The 14892-nt window shown below is 38.6% G+C and overlaps 1 pseudogene; it reads right to left on the bottom strand.

Moving 5' to 3' along the window:
- Window positions 1-3843: 3843 nt before the first annotated feature.
- Window positions 3844-12853, bottom strand: LOC112203821 (annotated as a pseudogene).
- Window positions 12854-14892: the final 2039 nt, after the last annotated feature.

Genomic DNA, 14892 nt, shown 5'->3' with positions numbered 1-14892 from the left:
CTCTCTCTCTCTCTCTCTCTCTCTCTCTCTCTCTCTCCCCGCTTTGGTCTCTAGTCTAGATGGCCGACGGTGAGACGAGGTCACAATGCTGTCGGTAGAGGTGATACTTCGGTGAAGATCCAGATCCAATAGAGGCGGCGCCATTGATCGAGCAAGGTAGGCCAGCTAGATTTGCTCGGATGATGAAGTTGCAATGCAAGTGAGTCGAAGCCACAAAACGGAAACTCCGTCAGCGTTTCAGGTCCGAGCTTTTCTTCCAGTCAGTGAGCGTTTTGATTCTAGTAGCAACGTTTCGAATTGTTTCAGGTCCGGGCTCACGACTACGTCGGGCTTTGCTTGGATGATGAAGTTGCAGCGCAAGCGAAAATCAAAGCCGACCTTGAGCTTTTCTCCGTTCTGTTCATGGCTGGTTTGGGATCCGAGTTGTGAGTCCGGGTGCTGGCAAAGGCCGGAGGCAGTACTAGATCAGAAGGCACCATAGTTGGTGCATTAAATGCTTCTGGTACTGGAGAAAGCGATGCAAATCAATTTTTTTTGTTTTTTGTTTTTTTTGATAATATGGGGGCAGAAGGCTCAGACGGAAAGAAAAAAAAAGGTTATATTGGAGGGCAATAGACGTTTTGAATTGATGTAATCTCCTCGTTTTCTTTCTTTAGTCAAAGATTTATTTATCTAATTTTAAAAATATTAGTTCCCATTTCACAAACCGGAAGTTCTATTGGGGGGCAATAGATGTCTATTAAGGGGCAATAGGGGTCTATTAGGGGTAATAAATATTTCCGGCAACCTATGAGATGTCCGACAATCTCTTTGGGGACCTCATACTAGATTTTCAGAAAAGTCTGGTGGGCAACGGACGGTAACTGAATTCCAGCGGTCAGTGACCGAAATCCAGCGGCCGATGACAGGGCTCTGACGAAGTCTCTTATGGTTTCTCTCTCTTCCATTCTCTCTCTCTCTCTCTCTCTCTCTCTCTCTCTCTCTCAGTAATGAAGGGGTGAGGGTAAAATAGTCTCAAAAATAAACAAAAAGCAAAAAAAAAAAAAAACTTTATTGGGTATTAGGGAAGACTTCCTTAGAGTGTTTTGGGTAAAAGAGAATTAAAAAAACTTAATCGGTGTAAGTGGAAAAAAAACCCCAAAAAAATTACAGGTCGGGTCCAAAACAAGTGTATGTCTCAATAGGGACATAACAAGGACCAGACCAAAAATATCATATACTATAGAGCTACGTTAACAAAATCAAAATCATTAACAAAAAAATAATAATAATAAAAATAAAAAACCTCGTACGCGTCTCTATGACCTACTACTGTCTACTTCACTTTGGCTTTGTCGCTCGTCCGACTGGCCACCATGTTGGGCAAGCCTTAGGCTTTGTCGGCGTGCATCATTTGTGGTCGAGCGAGACTAGATTTATGGGATGATTCTAGATGAGCGGCGAGGCTCTTGGCGTGAAGGAGAGCTGAATTGAGTTGGTGATCAAATTAATTTCTATTTGATTACGGCCTGGTGATGGGATCAGAAGGTTTGGCAGTTGCATGTGGTTGGCGGCAGTTGGTGGTAGTGCTTGAGGGGTGCAATCTGACGTAACCTTTCGATTTGGAAGAGGATGTGGCTCAAATGCAAGTGGCTAGGGTAGTTCTGAGGCTTGGTTATGGTGGAGGGAGGACGTATTTTACTAGATCTATTATGGTGGGGGTTCTCAGAGGCTGGTTTCGCTGGGTCAATGTGTGTTGGTGGGGTGGTCACCCTATGTGCTATGGCGACGGTGACGACGACTTCAATGGCTATCAGTGGCGATTTCGATGATTTTTTGGGCGTGTATGGTGCTACTGTTGTGCTCGTTGCCAAGGTTCTGGGCTAGCTTTGGTGGTTGGGTTTGGGTGTTTGAGCTTGTCCTTGGGCCAAGTCTATTGGTCATGTGAGTTGGATATCTTGTTCTAGTATTCTTGTCTAGCCTTTTCTAGTGGATTTAGTGGGCTTTGCCTGCCGTATTCTAGTTTCTTCTCTAGTTTATCCTATCATATGGATTTCGGTCTTTGTCTAAAAGAGTTTTTGGTATATGAACTTTGACACTTTCAAAGGATGAATGAGAAACAGAGAGATTAGGAGATTGATGATGAGAGGTTAAGAGATTGTCTACCTATCCCCCATGTCTGACGGCTAAAAATAAATGCATAGGTTTAACTTGTTTTAATTTCTGCTTTTATATTTAATACATGTATTTGAGATGCATTTGTCTCTGGGACTGTGATAAAACTGTCCTTTAGGTGAGCAAATCTGCACGTATAAATGAGAGTTTTTCTATTGTGACCTCCAAATTTCTCATTTTACCTCTTTTCTTTTTAAATTATTTAATTACTTATTTTTCTTCATATAAAATTACTATTATAGACAACTAAGAGTTTTTTTATTTTATATTTTATTGAGACCTTCAAATTTCTTTCTCTATAGCTTTTGTGAATGAAGTTTTCTTAAAATTTTGACAAATGAAAAAAAAAAGTCATATCTAGAGCCTCCTAAAAATGTAAACAAAATTCAAAAGAGCTATATGGTTTACCGTTCAAATAACTAATAAACATAATAAATCTTGATCTGAAAAGTAACATAAATACGAAATCATAAAAGAAGAGACTAAGGTCACATGCTGGAGTAAAATTATTGAAATGAAGCTAGTCCTCAAAATCTACTAGAGATCGGGGTAACCAAAGACATAGGTGTCTAGCGACGAGGTGTTAAGAAAATTCATGCCAAAAATGGAATACTTGCAAAGCAATTAATTCGAACGGGCACATTGTGTCTACTACGCGTGGGAGTTGACATTTAACAAGTTGACATTGGATTAAAAGTCCTTCCTTCGCAATATTAATGTCACTTCACAAGTCATGATCGCCGTAAACAGAATAGAAACATGCCAAAAAGAAAATCAAAAGCAGAATATTGTTGATGATCATGCCCTAATTAATTAAAGTTGGAATTTAAAAAATTTAATTGGTCAGTAGAGACAAAGACATTATTATATCTATAGCTACGAAACCCCATTATGGGAAAATGATCATTTACCCGATTTTAGGCTAAAAATTGCCCACTTGCTCCACCAACTGTTTTTTAACCCCATTAACCCAAAACATTCTAAGGGATTATTTTCCCTTTACCCAATTATTTCTTTTTTCTTTTTTTTTGAGACTTTTTTGCCCTCTCCTTCTTTCTCACTTATATAGAGAAGTCACCCTCCACCTTGCTGTGCTCCGGTAACCGGACTCCGGCGAACGGTGACCGGATTCCTGGAACCGGTAACCAAAATCCAGTGACCGATGACCGGAATCCGGCTATTATTGCCCCCCAGTAATCATATTACTGCCCCCCAGTAATCATATTATTGCCTCCCAAAAATCATATTATTGCCGTCCAGTGAATTGTATGAACTCCCAAAACCAAAATGAATACACTACAGGCACAATTGATCAATTTATAATCATATTAGTGCCTCCCAATAATCATACTATTGCCCACCAATACAAAGTCCAATGTCTCTACTGCCTCCCAATAGACCACCAAAAATGTACCATTTTGTAGGATTCACAGATAATTTGACTTTAATACACAGAAAACAACATGTAACTTATCAAAACACCACACTATAGTGAACCCTGTCCCTCGTATCAAAGTCTACCGGGGGCCAATAATGTGTCTACTGCCCCCCAATAGACCATCAAACAAACCCATATTGGTCAAGTGAAAGTGCAACATGACTCTACAAATCCCAGACAAATCAAAATTGATACATAACTTCTAGCAACATCCCATATTGAAACTCAGACGCCGGAAGGATTAGAAGAACTCAGGCTTTCCTTTTTATCTTCTTCTTACATTCAAGAAGAGCTACAATTTTGTGGAGGTGTATGTACTCCAGGTGCTCCAGTCCCACGTTGGATAACCCCTCAGAGTGGATATCCACGACTTGACCCGCTACCAATCCCTCCGACCCGATTGACCGGGCAAGCTCTTCCACGGCTCGGATGATTCTAGAAGGCTCGATGCCGACGGTGGACAAGGCTAGGTGCTCGACCGCGAAGGAGAGAAGCGCTTCGCCCGCCAAAACTGCAACGTCTTCGCCGAAAACCTTGTGGTTGGTGGGCTTCCCGCAGCGGAGATCGTCATTATCCATGCACGGCAAGTCGTCGTGGATCAACAACATGGTGTGGATCATCTTGACGGCGCAGGCCGCCAGCATGGTAACTGACTCAGACCCTCTGACGATCTCGCACGCTGCGACACACAGAACGGGTTGAACCCTCTTGCCTCCGGCGAGGAAAAATTACCGCTTCGTGGATCGTAATCGGGTCTTTCAGCGAAATGGCAGCATCTAAGGCCCTGGTGAGATGGCAGCGTCAAGTTCTGATCTGGAGTTTGATTTCTGGCATAATTCCAGCGACGGTGGAGAGAGAGAGAGATTCTGGAGGAGAGAGAGAGAGTCTGGAGGAGAGAGAGGCTGAGTGGAGGAGAGAGAGGCTGAGTGGAGGAGAGAGAGAGTATTTGTTAATTAAAATGAGGGTAATACAGTCAATATATGTTAGATCGGGTAATTGGGGTTAACAAACTCTTAGTGGAGCAAGTGGGCAATTTTTAAACTAAAATTGGGTAAGTGGTCACGGCCCCAAACATTATTGATTAGCGTTCAAAACTAAAAGTCCATTTCATGATCTACCTCCATACTGATGATTAAATGGAGCCATGGATATATTAGAATTTCATGCATGGTTTTTGGCTTCCCATTTGCAACAAATTAGAAAAGCGACGGTTTATTCTATTATTTAAAATTAACTAAAGCAACATAATTAATGAACAAAAAGAAATAATGAACATTTATATTATAACTTTTCTATATATTTATCACACAATGGGATTTTACAATACAACACTTGAATGCAATGGTTACATCTGAGAATCTGATTGAAATGTGAACAAAGAATAAAGATTTGAAATAAGTCTGTTTAGAGCAAACACAAATATTTCGTACGTTGCCATGAATTTATGCACGTTTATGAATTCACAATAACCTGAAAACATATGTAAGAGAAATCATTCTGCACAACTGCAATCCGGCCTTGCTTTCCAGCCATGCTTCTGTTTCTATTTGCCACAGACATCTTGAGCAGTCGGTGGAGATCCACCACTTCCATTAGAGCTACCCTTTACACTTGAATGTTTTCCAAATATTTCTTGAGGAGAAGGCATGATTGTATCTAGTTAATACTAATATTGTGTCTATAAGTATGTTGCTCCGGCCTATTTATATACAAATGAGCTTGCTCGGGAAATTGAGGGGAACTTTACTGTAATGAGTTACGTAGCCTAATGTCCAAGTAACACAAAAACTTCAATTTCTTTACCATAATGAGTTTTATTAAACTAAACCAAACTGTCTTACCAAATAGGACGTTCTCATGAGATATGGTTAACTCATTTTCAGTGCAATACGATGCAATGCAAATATGCTATAGGCTCTTAAACGGGAACTGTAATGTGTTGAACGTACGGTTGGTTCTCCATGTTTTCTTCCCTATTTCTGATTGATTACCTTAATTAGATTGTTTATTTGAATAATGTCGTCGTCCACCAAAACCTTCAAGCTGATTAGTTAGGATATTGTTTAAATTACAAAATAAAACTCTTGTGAATGCACATGGATAGATATCAAAATATTACAAAAGAAATGGTCAAGACCGACATAATAGCAACAATTTCTCTCTGAACAGACCCAGAAACATTTACAATACAGGTAATGAAGGAAAGAGTGTGTAATTATGTGTATTAGACCAGTACCGAAGAACATAAACAGCATTAAAAACGTGGGGTTTGACAGGTAGATCTGTAATTAACCCATTTTTCATTGTCAACTAAAACCTTCTACTGGTGTACGAAGCGTGCTTCATTATAACTCTGGCCGGATTTCTTCAACCCATGCCAGTACAATGTTATATTATTTATTTGTTTAATTGGAAGTCATCACCTTTTCCGAGCAGGATCGAATACACCTTCGTGGTTTCGGATAATATCGTTTAGACAATTAGACGTAATCTCCTCTCCGGATAGCTGTTTCTGGGAAATACAAATTTGATACAGTGGTGGATTGGGTGCTGTCCGCGCAACCGGTCATTTATAAACAAGGCGGCTTACACGTACACTATTATTTATAAAAGTCTTGCTCAAGTGTAGTTTCCCCTGCACTTTTGCTACGAAAGATTTGAAAGTGTACGACCAATCTTTTGTTGAAATTTCGAATAAGGTTATGATATGTTAATATTCCTCATACATATTTTATATAATATATGAAAAATGCTAGAGATCCCAAATTTTTTTACCAAACTTACATACCAAATGACATGGCAACTGCCATATCATCACATTGTAATTTCCACTTGTCTCCAATAATTGCTTTTAGTTTGTATTATTATTTTTTTCTTAACAAATAAAAAACATTGTTTTGAAACCCTAAGCCACCATTACTAGTACATTCCCAGGTAATTAATCCACTTTATTTAGAAGGAGACTAAAATTTCCTTGAAGTCAGTAAAAACCATCAAAGAAATCTAAAGAAGAAAATCTCTCGCCCAATCTCTCTTTCTAAAGAATTCATAGACCTAGGTGTCACCATTGTAATACCCAGTGAGATCTCTCCTTTTAGATCTAATTATCCCAAATGTGGTTTTCACGTTATCTCTTCCTATTGGAGGCAATCCAAATTGAGGAGTACGTTGTATCAAAGATGGATGATGATGGCTTGTGATTGTAGGGTTGAGTACTGGGATTGTGGGGAATTTGATTATTTGATTGCAGGGCATATTTAGTTCTTCATCTTATTCGTTTGGCCAATTAAAGATTTAATTCACACAGATTTGCTCACCTAAGGGACAATTTTAAGGGACTGTGAGGGACAAATGCATCTAAACCACATGTATTAAATATATATAAGCAGAAATTATAACAACTTAAAACTGTGCATTTATTTTCAGCCGTCAGATTCATTTGTCCCTCACAGTCCCTTAAAAACTGTCCCTTAGGTGAGCAAGCCTTTTAATTCACAATATTATTTCTAATAATTTTTTCCTTGAAGACTTAATTTTCATAAATACACATAGGAAATTATCTAGTCACAAGTGATTACATGGCAGTTGCCATGTCATTTGGGAAACAATTGGTATAATAATTTGGGATCCCTAGCACTGCTCATAATATATACCACTTAGATGACTCATGAAAAACTAATATGATAACTCGAAAAAATAAATCCTCATTAAGGTAAATAAGGTCACCACTAGAGTAAAATAGGCACTTGTTTTAGTAATTAAATCCTAAGAATGATAAATGCACGTATATCATATGTTAACATATTGTAAAATTTTTATTGAAACTTTATCTTAATTTAGAATGGTTGGCACTTATTTACGTAGTTAGTTAAAGAGCAAGAGGTCCAATAAGAAGCTTAATTGAACCGGCACAAACTCCCTATGTAGCCTAGAAAGCCTTATACCTCTCTTGACCAGCCTCCATACTTTGTCTCTTATGAATATGGTTTCATGCATGGCTTCATATGCGAGGTAGTAATGCCCTAACACCACCATAGGTTATTCTCATCATCTTTTTAACCAATTAACTATTAGATGATTATTTTACGGTTGTTCAATTCAACATTTTTGTCGTCAATGTAATTGAGTTGTTCACTGTCTAACTTGATATTCCTTCTAAGTCAGGATTGATTAGGTTTGGTTATTTGAGGTTCCTGTAGTATCTAGAGATCACTATTTGAAGATTTTACTTTTGGTTACTATTGGCTAATCATTAATCAATTGTGTATCAGAAGAATAAGAAAAATCTAAACCTCAGCAAAATCGTTAAAAAAGAATTTGAATGTTAAGAATAAAAGCATTGCTACAGGGATTAGAAACAAGCTTTCATGGTATTTGGCTTTTTATGTAGTATTGAAGTTAAGTACATCATTTATGAATGGAATCAAAGAACATATAATATTACATATGCAAAGGGATCGATTTGTTCTTTATCGAAGGGTTATGATAACTTAAACGAAAAAGGCCCTTTGGTGACCTATTTATTCGCTATCTATAGACAACAACAAACGTATGACATAACCTATTGCTATATAAGCTGTAGATATGTATGCATATATAACGTACTCTTCACTTTGTTCCCTTTCCTTTCTTCTTCCCATTTGACATTCCTCGAATGTCCTGAACAGTTGGTTGTGAAGACGATGAATCATCCTTGGTTGAAGCCATGCCATAATCGTGTTTAAGGCTCCCACAAGCTTGTTGAGGACTGTGCTGAGATGATGAATTAGTATCAACCTTTTCAAGTGAACTCTTTCCTTTCTCAACTTTAGGGAGCCCAAAAATGCTTTGGGGATTATGGTCCTTTTTCGAAGACATGCTTTACATGCAATAGTAATAATTTTTGGGTTGATTTTCTTTGTTTTTTGCATTTTCTTGTGCCATCTAGGGTATATTTATAGCAAACAGGGATTGCTGGTAATTTGGGCTTTGGAAAATTGGGTGGGATGTTGGCTTGGGGTTGTGGAGAACTTTACCATATGTGTAAGTATGTATCAAATTTTTTTTATCAATTAAAAATTCATTCAAATAAATTGCAATTACACGTACAGCAATTAGCACCCAACAAGAAATTACAACCGAAGACAAATAATTCTAGAATCATGCTACACATCCAGCTTCTAAAGAGAAGAGACTGACATGTCAATAGATCCAACGATAAAGGCCGAGTTAGGTAGTTGATCGAGCTAAATTGACCAAAATAGGTAGTAGTAACTAGGACAATAACTGACCACAATAAATTACTATTGGGTGGGCCGTCCCAAGATCTCTCAGAAACCTAAACAAAGGCTGATAATGAAACGCACGACCTTAATCCAGCAAAAGACTGGGTTCTATTAACAATGAACCATCTACTGAAATCCAACCACTAGTCAAAATTCATGCCGACAACCTTAAGTTGAAAGAGTATGGACTTATTTGAAATATGACAAATAGATCTAAAAACTAAAAACAAAAACAAGAACAAAAAAATAAACAAAAAAAGCACAAAGCAATAATGTAGCCAAACTAGCGATAAGAGCCCAGGCCTAGGGATCTGAGGGTTTTATGTTATTTTTCACTATTTTCCTTGGATCAATTTAGTATTTTTGAGAATTTCCTTTTCTAATTACTGGTCTTTGCATGAAAAAGCAGATCAAATTCGGAGATATCCAAATTAACTTGTAGACAAAGGCATCGCGGATGTAAACTCTACAGGTGAACTATTTTGAATAAAATATCTTGATGTGGATCCAATCACAAAAGAAATGGTCAACACCAGACCAAACATCAATAAGTTCTATCTGCTTGGTCGACCCATAATCAATCAGCAATGTTTTCTAACTAAAGGAGTTGCCATGCTGTTTATTGGAAGTTGCATAATAACAAGTCTGACATATTGCAAGCTTACAGTTTTTTGAGGTTTTTGGTAAGGGATCAAGTTTATTTATTTGTTGCCCTTTTGGAAAGGTTTGTGTACTATTTATTCAAGTTTGTATTTAGATTTCGATTGGGTTCTAGGTGCTTTTAGAAATCTTATTTTTACAGTTTTTTCAAATTTCAAGTATTAATTAAAATTTGACTTTGATTTCTTATGGACTTCTCTCTTATTAATAGTTAGTTTATTGATGAGGCATGTATTATGTGGAGTATTTGCTCAAGAATACCATTATTTATTTATTGAAAAACATTGGCTAAGAGGAAAACAAGATTGAAGACATAGCCATTCACAAACCAGAGCAAAGATATTGTGGATGTACAACTATTGGCATGTGGAAAGCTCCAAGAGAAGGCTATAAACTGTTTTCACAATACAATACCCATGTTTTTCAAGCAACTTCTATATAAAATTGCTATCAACTTTCTGTTTCAAATAATAACTTCTCTGGACTAGCATCTTTCTATGAAAACTATTGCACCTTGAAACTTCAATTCCTTTCTCGTTGTCTATCTCACTGGTGTCTAGACGGCTTGAAAGAACCACTCAAAGTCAACTAGCCACAGAGAAACTAGCTACACCTTCAAACTTCGCAACTCTCTTAACATATAGAATATGAACTGTCACCATTAAGCACATCATGTCAATGAGATGCCCAAGATCGAATTGAACTTATCAGGCATTTCTTTAAAGGCACAATGATGTATATATAGCAATGGCTTCCATAAGAATATTTAAGCACAATTACACATATAACCCTCACAGACCAAAGTAGTCTTGTAAGATTAGTACGTGTTTGTTCAGCATGCAAGTCGATTATTTGAAGCTATGCAGCCAATGTCCAACTAGTTGATCATTTAGGAGCAAACCAACAGTGAGGACCAAGGGGTTTAATTAATAAGCGGCTAGGTTAGGCTAACTTCCATCTTGACCCTAACGCTAGAATTCTAGAACAGTCCTAAGATTTTTCATTTTTTTATTGATCCTAGACATTGGAAGGAGTTCTGACACCTGCCACCATCTAATCTATGTTGGGAATGTTACCTTGACGCGCGATGTCGAGTCTTTAAGGATGTATTACATGGTAAGCTACTGTTATTGAAAATATTTAATTCATCTTTCTAAAATTTTCCTTAACATGTGTTTTTGCTCAATCAAGATGATAAGGTTGTTTGCCTCAAAATCGTCTCGGCCGAAATGAGAGCCGAGGGACTTGTGGTTGAATCGTCCTTCTGAAATTGCGCGGGCATGCCAACTCGCGGCCGAATGGCCAAGCGAGGTTTCTGATTTGAATGGTGCGTGATCTGACTTCTTTCAAATGATTGTAGGCCGAGGAAGGAACCCTCTCGGCCTTTAGGTTCTGATGCCTCTGTTGCAAGGACTTCGGTTAGGCGTCAATCCTGACCGGGATCTTCTATCACACTCACTGCTTGGGTAAACTCAAAGGTTCGGGTGACAAGCGAGAGATCTATTGGGTGAAGGTACTCGCAAATCACGGTAAAGACGAAGGTGAAGTGGATTCGGTTGTCAAAACGTTGTGAGATGATATGTGTGTGAACGGCGAATCGCATCAATCCAATCCGGACTGGCCGAAAGAGATCAATGGATGATAATTCTACGTTACGAACTACTCCTAAGTGCGAAAAGTAAAGTGCATATAAAATCAATAAACAAGAAAGTAAAGTGCTTGAATGTAAAGGATTGAATTGAAACTAAGAAACTAGAAATGAAAACAAGTTGTAAAGGTTGAATGGAAGGCAAAGTACCTACGAGATAGCAAGAGAAAAGTTTGTGAGTAAAAGTTGTATATTGATTTGTTTGTGTGGTGCCAGACCCTTTACAATGAGTTACAAGGTGCTATATATACAAATCAAAAACCCTAGCTAACTTGTTCTCCAAGACGTGGAATTTAAGTAGGATTCCCCTTCTTTTTAGGATTTATTCGTTTCGTAAAACTCTGACTTGGCTGATATCCGAGATCTTCACAATCAAAATCATAGATTGACTCGAACTCCTTCCTTGTGAGGATTCTTCAGTCGATACTGTTGCCTAAACTTGGCCGAACACTTTTAATTCTCATTTCGGCCCACATGCGTAACCACCCTTTTGAACTCGGACTAAACCAAATATATGGCTGCATGGTCCAACTCACTAATTTTTGGGTCGTCCGTTCCTAAAACCTTAAATCAAGTTGGGTGACCGACCGACACTTTTCCCTCAGTTGTATGACTTCGCATTTCCCTCGGTTGTCCGTTCCTAAAACCTCAAATCAAACTGGGTGACCGACCGACACTTTTCCCTTGGTTGTATGACTTCATGAACTATTTATCCTGAATGGGTGCCAACTCAGTCCCATTTCTTCTCAACATGGTCGTACACGAGAGTGGTGAAGTTCGGGTCCAAACAAAGGTACATATCTATATAAATAAAGATTTTTTTTTCTTTTGTTTTTCTGAAACGAGGAACAACTTTCTTGCTTGAATTTTTGTAAATGAGACATATCATGTAAGTGTTGACATGAGCTGTATCGAATCAATTAGTTTTATTATAATTTACTTTGTGTATCAATTAGCATTAGTGTTATAGTTGACTTAGAATAGGATTTATTACTTTTCCTTATATGTACATGATTGTACTGCAATATAAACCTCCTTGAGAGATGAATATATATGTGTGTGTGTGTGTGTGTGTGTGTGTGACATTATTCCATAAAATTTGAGATGGTATCAAAGCAATACGCTCTTGAGACCTAAAATTCTCATACCTAATTCTGCTGTCGAAATACTATAAGAATAATCTTTGAAGTTCTTTCATTTTACGCAGACCAATACCAATACAAATACCAAGACAAAATGAGAGAGTAAGAGACCAACAAGTGACAGATATGACCCAGACCAGATCACTGGCCGCTCAGATTACCAGCAATCTTCGACCGCATTCATTCCCAAACAACTTTGACGTCATCCCGTACTCGACGTCGACCGACCATCTCCGACTCCGACGACCAAGACCAGGGACTTAGTAGCACTCTTTGCTGTTGATGAAGCGTGACCGGGAATACCCGAGTCCTCTGATGCCGACGACCTTTGGCATTTGATCTAGACCAGACCTGACCTCCGACGTTCAACACCAAGGACGACTTCGACCCGGACCTGACCATTTGTCAACCTTGAACTCGATGCTAACAATCTCAGGCTACAAATCATCGGCATTCTACCACCGGCCACTTCCAGCAATCTCTTCTCTAGCTTCTTTCGACCCACTTCAGTCCCCAAACCAGGAGCCACGGGCAGCGACCTCGCCATTAGTGACTTCGCCACCACCTCGCCTCTAACATCAACAATCAGATTGACCTACATCATTTGCTTGCAAATATGCTTCAAGAGCATCCCAACAACACTGATAAGGCTTGACTCGCCAAACTCGACTTCAGTCTAGACAACGAAACTGAACGATGGTGGAAACAGTAGTCGACAAGGACTCATCATCCCAGAATGACACTTCAAAAAGGGCTAAGTCTTCATCCCTGGTGGTGGGAAGATCCTACTCATCTGATAATGGTCCAATTGCTCCTGATAAGTTGGACAACACAAATTCCATCTCTTGGGCCAAACATGCTAAGCTGAATATTACGGGGAGAGGAAAACTTGGATATATTACCGGGAAGAAAAAGGCTCCGTCAGAAGATGATGAAGATGAATATGAAATATGTGTCCAAGAAGACAGTCTTGTTCAAGCGTGACTTCTCAATTCCATGCAGAGGGATGTCAGAGAAAATTATGATGGACTCGAAACTGCAAAATAGATTTGGGATGCAGTCAAACTTACTTATTCAGTGGCACAAGATGATTCCAGGAATTATGAACTCCAAGTAGCTACAGTGTCTGCCAAATAAAATGTGGCCACATTCGATGATTACTATAGCAAGATGAAAAAAATGTGGCAAGAACTTGATATCCTAGATCCTCTCAGTCTCAAGTGTGTGGACTGCATTGCTATTGCAATAGAGAGAACGAGTAAGCATCGTGTGTATATGTTCCTCGCAGGTCTTGACCCTTATCTTGATGCTGTAAGAAGCCAGGTGCTTAATTCCAAACCATTACCTAAAATTGAAGAGGCATACTCAATAATCAGTGCTGAAGCTAATAGTCTTAAAACAATGATGTCTGGGCCAACTACAGAAGGGTCATCTATGGTGGCTAAATATAAGCCACCACACACATCTGGCTCTAAATTTTCTCCATATTCTGGACCATCATGGAGAAAGCCACAGGATCCTATGTATTGTACTCATTGCAAATCAACCAAGCACAATGTCAACTCTTGTTATTAGTTGATAAGGTATCCAGAGTGGTGGAATGCCCATATTGCTACACTCAACAAAAGAAATTGCAGCCACTCTCGAGAATGCTACTGGTCCAAAACCAAGAGTTAAGGCCAAAGCCTCACTCCAGGTTGCCTTTCTAGATTCAAAGGTTAATCTCGTATGTGTTGCTTTAGAGGATGATACTTCTGGACATCCAAATGCACTATTTACCTTCATGACTGATTCATGTACACTTAGTTCTCTAAAACTTTCTGACTTTAATTGGAATGATGTATGGATAATTGATTCGGGTGCAACAGATCATATGGCTCATGACCCAAGTATACTCCACACCCTGTCTTCACCCCACAGATCAGGTGTTACTAATGCCAATGGTGACTCATATCACATTATTGGTGTTGGTTCAGTATCTGTTACTCTATCTATGACTCTTGATACAGTTTTGCTTGTCCCTTCCCTTTCCCATAACCTGTTATCAGTCAGATTACTAGAACACTTTATTGTAGTGTGATTCTTTACCCTTGGTATTGTGTTTTTCAGGACATCCTCACATGGGAGATAATTGGTTGTGATGTTGAGAAAGGGGGCTCCATTTCATGGAGATGACATCTGCTGGTGACCGTCGTGTTGGTGAAGTCAATAAAGTCCAGACCTCTTCTATTGATCAGGATAAAATCTGGTTGTGGTATAAGAGACTTGGACACCCATCCTTTAGTTATCATAGAAATTTATTTCCTTCATTATTTCAACATTGTAAGGAATCTGATTTTTAGTGTGAGACTTGTATCTTGGGAAAAAGTCATCGTGTAACCTACCATTCTAGTTTCAATAAAAGCAATGCACCATTTGATTTGATTCATTATGATGTTTGGGGCTCTTGCCCAGCTACTCCTCCTGGTATGCGTTGGTTTATACTCTTCATTGATGAATGTACACGAATGTGCTAGGTTTACTTATTAAACATAAAAGTGAGGTTTATTATGTTTTCAAGATTTTTCATGCCATGATTCAAACTCA

Source organism: Rosa chinensis, chromosome 5 (assembly GCF_002994745.2).
Source record: "Rosa chinensis cultivar Old Blush chromosome 5, RchiOBHm-V2, whole genome shotgun sequence".
Lineage (NCBI taxonomy): Eukaryota > Viridiplantae > Streptophyta > Magnoliopsida > Rosales > Rosaceae > Rosa > Rosa chinensis.
The sequence above is the reverse complement of the archived record's forward strand: the minus strand, read 5'-3'. Positions and strand labels throughout refer to the sequence as shown.